Source organism: Microtus ochrogaster, linkage group LG8, assembly GCF_000317375.1.
Source record: "Microtus ochrogaster isolate Prairie Vole_2 linkage group LG8, MicOch1.0, whole genome shotgun sequence".
NCBI lineage: Eukaryota > Metazoa > Chordata > Mammalia > Rodentia > Cricetidae > Microtus > Microtus ochrogaster.
The window spans coordinates 20,541,008-20,549,874 of record NC_022033.1 but is presented as its reverse complement, the minus strand read 5'-3'; positions in this window follow the sequence as shown (position 1 = coordinate 20,549,874).

Below are 8,867 nucleotides of genomic sequence, written 5' to 3'. Positions count from 1 at the left end.
CACACACACACACACACACACACAAAGTAACCATGACTTTGGCTAAAATAAAATATTTTAAGGGCTTTTTAATTTTATATGCATGGGTGTTTTTTTCTGCATGTGTGTGTGTTTGCACCAAGTGCATGCCTGATGCCCACGGAGGCCAGACAAGGTGTCACTGAGTTACAGATGGTTGTGAGCCCAATGTAGGTGCTGGAACTCAAACCTGGGTTATCTCTAAGAGCAGCAGGTGCTCTTAACCATAAAGTCATCTTTCCAGCTTCCAAGTAAAATGTTTTTTTTTTAAAGAGAGAAGCAAGTTCATTTTAAACTGAGCTTTGGATCTATAAGTGACACGCCACACGTCCCACAATAGCTACCAGCAAGAACAGGTAGGCTGCTGTCTTCTTTCACTTTCCTGGGAAGCTTCCCCCCTATCATGCCAGATCTTTCCACCAACACACTGACTTCTCTCTGAGCCCACGCTGGGTTTCCCACTTTCTTCTTATAGTACATAATTGAGAGCTGAGTTCCATATGGGCTCTGTCTCCCGTATCGTATAAAGAGACTCTCACCTCCATCCTGCTAGAGCCCCTACGTGTACCTCCGCAGCCTAAGGCAACTATCGTTTTTAAATAGCTCTACTTTCATGTAGCTGTCACGGTACACCTGTGGATTCTCTGCTGTTGCCGCAGCACATGGCCACGAGCTTAGTGGCTCCTCTAGGGATCAAGAGCTCAGAAGACGGAGGGCCCGATCTTGTTAGGCTAAGATCAAGGTGCTGGCAGGGCTGCGCTCCTCCTCTGAGGTTGCTCTAGAGAATCCCTTTCCTCTCCTTGTCAAGCTTGGAGAGGGAGCCTCATGCTCAGGGCTCCTTTTTGGGGGGGCTTCGGTGGTAGCCACACGTCCTTGCTCTCCTTCCTCTTTGATTCTTGCCTCGACTTTCAGGATCCCTTGGGATTACACTTCCATCTGGGTCCCCCAAGAAAACCTCCCTCATTTAAAACCAGCAGGTGGGGAATCTTCCTTTCCACTGCAAACTAAGCTCTTCTTCACCATGGTAACCAGCATGCTTGTGGGGCCTGGACTGAGAGACGGACATCTCTGAGGGACTATTATTATGTCTCTATACCGCACAAACTCGCATTGAAAATGGGCAGCTAAGTAGCTGTAGTGGGCTGGGGAGAAGGCTTAGCTGGCAAAGTGCTTATTGCAGAATCACAAGGACCTGAGCGCGAGCCCCAGCACTCACATAAAAAGTCAGATGTGGACTGACGGCACACAGCCGTGACCATGACACGGGGGAGGAGGAAACGGGAAACTCACTGGCCGGTCAGCCTGGGCTAGTTAAATTTCAGGCCGGTGAGAGACCATGCCACAAAGAGTACGGTGGATAAGTACTGGAAAAACAGCACCCAGGTTGGCATCTCGCCTCCATGTGCAATGTACCGACACACACACACACACACACACACACACACACACACACATGCTAGACAACCACTGGTGTGTTTTCTATACTGATAGTCCTATTGTGACATTTCATAGGAATGCAATCTTACAACAGACGGTTCTCAGTGACTGACTTCTTTCCCTTAGCAGAATGCTGAAGCGTGGATCGCTACTCTGTTCCTTTTTATTGCGGGTAATCTTTCACCTCAGGTGTGTGCACACTGTATTTACCCACTATTCACCCCTTGATAGGCCTGTGGGTTGTTTCTGATTTTTCACTGTTACAAATAACAATCATGTAAACATCTGTGTACACATCATGTGAGTGTGTGTGTGTGTGAGTGTGTGTGTGTGTGTGTGTGAGTGTGTGTGTGAAGATATATTTTTACTGCTGTAAGAGACTCGGGACTGGGATCGCTGGGCCACAGAGAGTTCCGTGTTCACTGTTTTCTGGGTTTGCCTGCTGTTCCCTGGCTGGGGTGGCTCTCCTTTGCTATGCTCCCAGCAGGGACTCTGGTTTCTCCGTCCTCCTTAGCACGTGTCCTCTGTCTCTTAGCATTATTTGTGTTATTTCCTGCTGGCTGCTGTGAAGTAGTGTCTTGCAGGTTTGATTTACATTTGGTTTTTATTGTTTGGTTTTAGACAGTGTCTCACTCTGTAGCTCCTGGCTGGCCTCTAGCTCACAGTGATCCTGTTCCTCTGCTTTCTGAGTGCTAGAAATAAAGGTGTGCCCACCACACCCAGCTGAGAATCTTCTGCTGGAGTGGACTCTTAGTCCAGTGCTCTTTCCCCAGGACCAAGTCTGAAAGTGTCTTCGTTGTCCTAAAGATAAGGATTTGTTTCCTCTTTGCGAGTAGTTTATTTTTATTTACAACAGAATCAGTGCCTTTGTTCCCCGTCTTTAGGACTTTTGGCGTCAGCACCTCCTCATCCACTTGGTTAGAGTCAATGAGAACAGGGCTCTGGGCTCTGGCAGAAGGAGCAAGTGACACCCCTCTTCCAGCTTGAGCCCCCAAGCCCACATTTTACAGGGGTCCTGCTCCACTGGGTGGTCTGGAGCGGCAGCACTACCCCATAACACCGGCTGTTAAGCTTCTGCGACTGCGTACTGGAGAGCGGGTGCGGGACAGGGTGCAGGTTGAAGGGTGGGGGTTTGATCTGAGGGGTCCCAGTAGGAGAGCAGAGGAGCTAGCTGAAATCCCATTGGTTGCCTCCATTTAAATAAACCCCGGGATAGTTTGGGTTGGCAACTGTTTTGCGATCTTTTGCCTCCAGGTTAGAATAAGCAAGAGTTCATCTCCTGGCTGGCATCCTCCTTTGCAGAGTGGTACCAACCTTGACATCAAGTGCAGGCCGATGTAGTTGGCATTTCAGAGCCTTGGCAGAGGTCAGAGAAACTGATGAGAGTTGGTGCTGCCAGCTGGAGCTGTTGGTAGCAGGCCTGAGGGACAGTTGTGCGTTCTCTAGCTGGTTTCTTCTCACCAAGGATTTCTGTTTTTAAAACACTGTGTATTGATGTGTATGCAAGTCACCTTGACTCTTGTTAAAATTTAGTTACTGACAGAGTAGATCTGGGGAAGGGGTGTGTGTGTGTGTGTGTGTGTGTGCGTGTATATATATATATACACACTCATGCACACACACATGAACACACAAGTACTGCTGACCTATGCACCTTACTTTGAGTAACAAGGAATTCATATATTCTTTCCCAAGCTTTGCTCATGGAAGAGCTCACATGAAGAACTGGGGTGATAGCTCAGTAGGTAAGAGTGTGCGCTGTGTTCAAATCCTCACATCCACATAAAAAGCTTGGCATAGCTGGGCATGTGCCTATAACCCCAGGACTTTGGGGGCAGAGATAGGAGGGTCAGTGGGGCGCACTGGCTCTCCAGGTTCAGTGAAAGACACTCAAACAAGGGACTAAGATAGAGAGTGGTTGAACAGGACTCCTGATGTCTCCTCTGGCCTATGAATGTATATACAGGCTTGTATGCCCACACACATGTATACACACACACAGACACTCACAGAAAGAGACAGATCATAAACACATATACATACACACACACAGGCATAAAAACATGCGCACACACAAACACACAGAGAAAGACACACACGCAGACATGGACACTCAGAGAGAGAAAGATCATACATACATACATACACAGACACACACGGAAAGATCACACAGACATAAACAGACATGCACGCACACACACGCATGCACACAAAGAGCCAACATCATATTTTTTACCATATTCTTCTTTCCTTTAAGAATAAAATTTTTCTTTTAATTGACTAGCAATAAAATATCTTCTCAGACTCATTCTAGGCAATAATATGCATGAAATAGCAGGTTTTATATGCTTTTTGCATTTTTGTAATATGCATTAAAATATCTATTCAGATATAAAGGAATTCATGTGTAAACCATGAGAAACGATCCTCAGGGCTGAGGGCGCCCTCGGGCCCCCCAGAGACATGTGCTACAAGAACTTTCAGGGACGCTGGTCTTGCCCTTTAAACACGCCACGCTTTAATTGGGCACTTCTGACTTGCTTCTCATGCTTTTGCCCCATTTTTCTCTGCGGCAATTTGGCCAGCGATTCCTGTCTTTTCCTCTATTACCCACTCTGATTAACTCAGCGGCTCCTGTCAGCCTTTATTCCTGCGAGCGAGCGGGTGGAGCGAGGCGTGCTGGAGAAGTCGTTAAAATGCATGAGTTAGATCCCATCCACTCTTTCTTGTCTGGGGCTGGGGCGGGTGGTGAGGGCCAAGAGCCCCACATCTGGGCTCCTGTTGGCAGCTCAGGGGCTCATGGTGAGGATGTCAACGGAAACCACAGGATCAATGTCAACTTCTAGGGGATATTATGGGGACCACAGCATGGTTAGATATCTGACAGTCAGTGAGCTGTCTCTGGGTGCAGGAGGCAGGTGAATTTTACCTGTGTCTTCAAAGGCAGCCTCTGTTTCTGTCTGTCTCTGTTGTCTCTTTCTCTTCTTGTTCATTTTGAGACAAGGTCTCATACATCCCAGATTGGCCTGACTCACTAGGAAGCCAGGGATGACCTTGAACTTCTGATCCCCCCCCTTCCCCCGCTTCTAATTTCAGAGTGTTAGGATCACAGGTGTGTACCATGACATCCAGTTTAGGCAGCTCTGGGAACGGAACCCACTGCCTTATCCGTACTAGGCAAGCATGTGACCAACTGAGCTATAACCCTAATCCAGAAAAGAGATATTTTTTTCAAGATGGAGTGGGTCTTGGAAATTGAATCTCCACTCTTAGGAGAGGGAGCAGGATGATCAGAAGTTCAAGGTCATCCTTAGCTCCAAGGTAGTAGTAGTAGTCCAGAGTTCAAGCTCTGGTGTTCGTGGTGGCCGGGGGTAAAGTGCTAGACCTGGATGAGCTGTGTGTCCTCTGCTTCGGGAGCCGGCAACGCAGGCACTGCAATCGGTCCAGGATAGCCGAGCGTGAGCTCAGGAGGCAACGGCAGCTGTCGGTTTCATCGCCAAATCAACAGCATTACGTAGTCTTAGCGTATCTGGAATGTTGGTCCTTGCCACTTACTCCCTCCTCCATTCTTCCTTCCACCTTTCTCTCCTGCCTCGTTGTCTTTCCTTTTTGTCTCCTTACCTTCTGTCCGTCCAATTGCAACTGCCGAGAGCAGCACCAGTTTAAACTGGAGTCAGATCCGGGAGGGACAAGAATAGCAAGAGCCGAGTCATCTTCAGACTAAGGGAGCTTGTGGTTCCTGGAAGGGTAGTGAGTGGAAGTAAGGCCTCGTGAAAGTGTGGGGATGAATCTGGCCACGGAGACGGGGACAGAGTGGTGAGGGCAGGACCTAGGGTCGGGGAGGCCAGGCAAGAAGAGCTGCATCCCTGCACCCTGCCCAGTGTGTCTGGGAGAAGCAGGCGCCTTCATCCATCTTGCCTGCAAAACTCAGCCAGAGCTCCTGGCCTTCCTGTGTGACCTCAGGCCAGAGCTTGACCTCTCTGGGTCAGCAGTCTCTAGCTTTCCAGGGAAGACTTTGTGGCCTCCTGTAGGTTTCCAGCATCTTCCAGCTTGCTCCCTGCCCAGAGATTAATGTGTTTACTCCCTTGCCTGGAGATGAACTGTGAGAACTAATCGTCCATCAGCGGTACCCCACCACACAACCTTGCCCTGCCCCACCCTGAATAGCCGTTTTTTTGGCAAAATATGCCCTCACTGCTGCCAAGGCTGCTTGGAAAATGCTAATTTTATTCTCAAATTAAAATTTGTTCCCTTTTCCTCATTTTAATAAAAGCGAGGTGTCCGAAAATGTTGCCACAGCACAGAAAAGAACCATCCGACATAATTTCCAAAATGCGTTCGATCACGCGGCTTTTTGAAGGGTCTGTCCTCTGGTCCTGACTCCCCCCATCCCCATCTCCATGCCCCCTGGGGCAGCATTTACATTTCTTAATAACACCTCATTAATATTCATGAGAAGGGGTGGGTAATAATAGCTGAGCACACTGCACTAATTCAATTTCCACCCGCCTCGGCCTGTTTACTTAATCACCAAGGGACCCAGGTTACTCAGCACAATTATTTATTCGGAATTAGATCTGGAGGCATCTGGACTACAAACGTGAACAAGAGCGAAATGGAAACTTGATTCTCTTGGTCCTGTGCCCCCAGCCCCTCCCATGACTGCCGGCCAGAGGCGCAAGGCCAGCGGGGTCAGGATAAGCCCTGGGCCGAGAGGGTACTTCTCAACGTAGGGGGAAGTGTTGAGTCCACAAGTCCCAGGTACTTTGGCCCCGTGGGGGCCCAGGAGGGTTCCTCGTGTCTGCTGGTAGTTAAGACTAGCTAGAGACAGGCCTCAGTGGATGCTGGGGCTCATCTCAACGTGGCCTCGTGCCGAGATGTAGATGTGGGCCTTAGTGGGAGAGGAGTGTGTGGCTTGAGTCTGAATAACAATGCCTGTCATCATCACTTGTGAAGTCAGCTACAACCCGTGGCTTAAAAACTAAAACTCGTGGTTCTTGAAACACATCCCCTTAGGATAGTGAGGACCTACTGCGTATTATGCCAGCTACTTGGGCCACACTCCTCTAATATGACGCTCAACAAACTCCTGTTCATACCTCAAAGCCCAACTCTAATTAACCACTCATTTTCTGCATTCCCCTGGCAAAGCTTCTTCCCTGTGTTCCCCCGGTGCTCTGCTCTGACCCCTCTAGAGTCTTCTCATCCAGGGCTGTCTGTTTCCTCAGCTTCTCCACTCCTTTGCTCTACTCTACACTGTGTGTAGGAGCAACGAGGACGCCTAGGTATTCCTTTCTCTCAGCCACGGGTGGCATCTCCTGAGTCTCCAGCTCACTGGTGGCTCCCGCAAGAGTCCTTGGAATCTTCCCAGCTTGCGGATGCTTCTAGGCTCCTCCATTACCTTCCGCCTGGAAGTTCCTCTTTTGTGACTCCCTCCTCTTTTGTTCCTGCTTCCCACTGACTGCTACAGTTCCCACTGGGATGCAAGGTCCTGGCCGGGAGAGCCACATCCTGTGTCCCAGGACTTAGACTCTGAAATCCTCCCCAAAGGTGATGAACGGATGGATGAATAATGAGAGAACGGATGTTGATTATATGACTTTCTCATCAGGTTCTCCTCCGGCTTAGAGCTCCTCACTGATGTGGATAAGCATTTTTATGAAAACCGATCTAAGCCAGGTGGACTGGCTCGACCTGTCATCCCAGGTTGTGGGACACCGCAGGAGGATTACTGCAAATCTGAGGCCAGGCTGGCTCACACGGTGACCTCTAGACCAGCCAGGCCACAAAGCACAACAGATACAACAAAACAAAGCGTCAACACTGGCCCCTAATGAGAGACTTGTAACAGGAAGTCTGGATGTGTGCCCTGTGAGAAGTTTTGATACCGGGCTGCTCTGGGTAGGCCCAGTCAGCTCTTCTGCTATAATGGCTGCTGGGGAGGGGCAGAGAAGAAAAAGGAGGTCGTGGGTTGGAGGAACAAAAGAGGGAGCCAGGAGACGGCTCCTTCCCTTCACCGCTCCTTCACAGGCAGCCTTCCCCTCCCTCCCTGGCTGCAAAGCACCTGGGCTCTGCAGGGCCGGCCAAGGCTCTTCATTAAAATTTCTTGGAACTCAGGCCAGGTTGGAAGGGAGTCAAGACCTGGCAGCTTGTCTGCCAGGTGAGGTGAGAGGGTGGCCAAAGGGGCATTTCTATAGAAGTCACGGAAAGAGCAGGCAGGAGATCTGGGATCAAGAAGGAGAGGGAAGGGAAGAGGCTAGCAGGTTATGGGGAGGTGCCCCAACCTGTGTCGGAATTGGCTACCCCCAAAACAGAACTGGAAGCGAAGGCTTAATAAAGGGAGGCGTTTGGGAAGTGAGAGAGCAGGCAGCCATTAGACACTGGCTCGGGCAATCAGGGCTCAGCTGTAAATAAACGGCTGAGAAATGGGGCATGGGGCCACCAATCCCTAGGGCCCCCTGGGATGGGGCTGGATCTCACATTAACCCTATGTGCCTGTGTGACTGTGGATTGGGGAAAAGGGGCTCCAGGGGCAGCTGTGGGATGGGGCATAAAGGCAGGTTCTTAAGGGAGGGCTGCTATTGGCTCTGGGTGCTTGCCAAGGCCACGGAGAAGATGAAGGGTGATGGCATTGAGGATCCACAGTGACGGTCGCACCGGACTGACATTCTCCAAACTGAGGTCCCAAGCTCCATGGCTCTTCCCTCTGTGACTCCTTCCCTCCTTCCTTTCCTCCTGCAAACACTTTCCAAGCACCTACTCCGCACCAAGAGCATGCTAGGCAGAGGTGAGCAGGAGAACAAGACCCCATGCTGTCCGCATACAGATTTAGACAGCAGATAATAAACAGGCGCCTGCATGAATAAGATGCTCTTGAACACGCTGAGCTTCCCCCAAGGAAAGGAACAGGAAAGAGGAGTAGAGGAAAAACAGAACAAAGTGGGAGAGGGGTGGGGAGAGCTGCCTTAGGCTAGGCTGTCAAAACAGTCACTGAGACTGGTCCCCATCAGAGACTAAGATGATCAACCATGCTACTTGGCTTCTGATTCTGTGTTTCTAGTTGTTTGGTTTTTTTTGTTTTTGTTTTTGTTTTTTTTTTAAGTTTTGGGGGCCAATGCAATACTAAATATTTTTAAATTCTTTGTAGGTTTATTTCATTTTTGTGCATGTGGCTGTTTTGCTTACATGTATGCTTCTGTGCCACATGATGCCTGACACCTTTGGAGGCCAGAAGAGGGTGTCAGATGCCCTGGTATTAGAGTTACAGATTGTTGTGAGCTGTCTTGTTGGTGCTGGGAACACAAGTCCAAGTCCTTTGGAAGAGACTCAGGGCTTTTAAACACCTAGCCATTTCTCTAGATCCCAAAACACTTGTGTGTGTGTGTGTGTGTGTGTGTGTGTGTGTGTGTGTG